General features: G+C 39.0%; 1 pseudogene; it reads left to right on the plus strand.

Moving 5' to 3' along the window:
* Window positions 1-7: 7 nt before the first annotated feature.
* LOC112814565 (deoxyribose-phosphate aldolase pseudogene) lies at window positions 8-1066 on the plus strand (annotated as a pseudogene).
* The last annotated feature ends 958 nt before the right edge of the window (window positions 1067-2024 follow it).

A 2024-nucleotide genomic window follows, 5' to 3' on the forward strand; every position in this document is an offset into this window, starting at 1 on the left:
GGAGTGGCAAGCTGCTTGGCTCCTGAAAGCCATTACCTATAGGTCTTACTACACTTTCAGACGATGACACATCTTCCAACGTACAAAGGCTCTGTTATAAAGCCAATTATCCAATCCGGGAAGCTTTCTTAAAAAGTTTAAGTATGGGTGATAAAGGCCTTACGACCACTGCTGTTTATGTCTACACCACGCGGGTGTGTGAGTCGGTTAAAGCACTGAAAGCCCCGGGCTGTACCATCCCAGTGGCTTCCGTGCCCACTGGATCTCCAGCCGGACAGACTCATTTATTTATAATTATTTATTTATTTATTTATTTATTTATTTATTTATTTATTTGAGAGAGAGAATGAGTGATAGCATGAGAGGGAAGAGGGTCAGAGGGAGAAGCAGACTCCCTCCTGAGCAGGAAGCCCGATGTGGGACTTGATTCCAGGACTCCAGGATCATGACCTTAGCCGAAGGCAGTCGCCCAACCAACTGAGCCACCCAGGCGCCATGGACAGACTCATTTAAAAACATGATTGGAAGAGATCAGATTGGCTGTGGAAAATGGAGTTACCCAAATCGATGTGGTGATTAATAGGACCTTGGTGTTGACCGGCCAGCGGGAAGCCCTGTGTGATGAGATTCGTCAGTTTCGCAAGGCCTGTGGGGAGGCTCATCTCAAAACCATCTTAGCAACAGGAGAACTTGGATCTCTTACTCATGTCTATAAAGCCAGTATGATCGCAATGATGGCAGGATCAGAATTTATTAAGACCTCTACTGGAAAAGAAACGGTAAATGCCACTTTCCCAGTAGCTATAGTAATGCTACGGGCCCTTAGAGATCTCTTCTGGAAAACTGGAAACAAGGTAGGCTTTGGTTTAAACCAGCAGGAGGCATCCGCAGTGACAAGGATTCCCTTGCTTGTCTCTCTCGTGTGAAGGAAGAGCTGGGAGATGAATGGCTGATGCCAGAACTGTTCCGAATAGGTGCCAGTACTCTGGTTTCGGACATCGAGAGGCAGATTTACCATCACGTTACAGGAAGATAGGTGGCCTAACATGATCTTCCGATGTCTTAAATCAGTGACCAGTTCCAGAAAAGTGCTTTACAGCAACATGTAAAATGTGTTTTTCTACGTAATCGCTAAAATTGTTTAATTCAAACATGAGGGAATGAATAGATAACTGATTTTTTCCCCCGCTTAAAACTTTCACTGAATTTAATTCAAAGAATAAAAGAAAAAACAACGAATCCATACATGGAATTATTTTCAGGTGCCTCTGAGTGGTCCTAATTACTTGAAGATCTGTATTGTTAATTTTGTGAAGATTTTCTCTTAAAAATTCTGAGTAAAATATTAATCATAGCTTTGACAGCATTAAATTCTAAGGGGGGGGGAACGTTAAACTGCCCAAGAAATGTGTCTTTAGTGAAAGAAAATGTAGCATCCCTGAGCTGCCGGCCATAATCTGACGAATTCAGGAGTCACTGACTTGGCACTAACTTCCTGCCATGAAAATCTGTCTTTAATTTTTGCAACAGATATGCTCTCCTATTAATTGTTTTGTTAATGAACTCCTGTCGGTACATGATACTATGCTATAGCATTTTTTAAATTAAAAAAATCTCTGTAGTTTATTTTTTGGAAAAATAAAATTATATGGTGCTGGCCTAGAAACAAACACACAGGTCAATGGAATAGAATAGAAAGCTCGGAAAATGATAGTCATAGCACTTTTGGCAAAGTTTACTCATTAGAGTCAGTACATTAAAGGTTTATTTAAACTTAGCTCTGATATTATTAACTCTGAATGGCAATTAATATTTATTAATATTAATTAATCAGCTATTTCAACAGCTAATTTCAATAAAGACTTCTCTTTAAACATGTTTTATATAAATATATATTATAAATAAGGATGATTTAGAATGCACATTTTTAAGAAAACTTAAAATCTCTTTAATAAACCTATCATGGAGAAGGAAATATGGATATCCATCATCACAACTGATAGCATCACAAAAGACGACAATCA

This window comes from Callorhinus ursinus, unplaced genomic scaffold, assembly GCF_003265705.2.
Source record: "Callorhinus ursinus isolate GAN/ISIS: 27379988/994484 unplaced genomic scaffold, GSC_fseal_2.0 scaffold274, whole genome shotgun sequence".
Classification (NCBI taxonomy): Eukaryota; Metazoa; Chordata; class Mammalia; order Carnivora; family Otariidae; genus Callorhinus; species Callorhinus ursinus.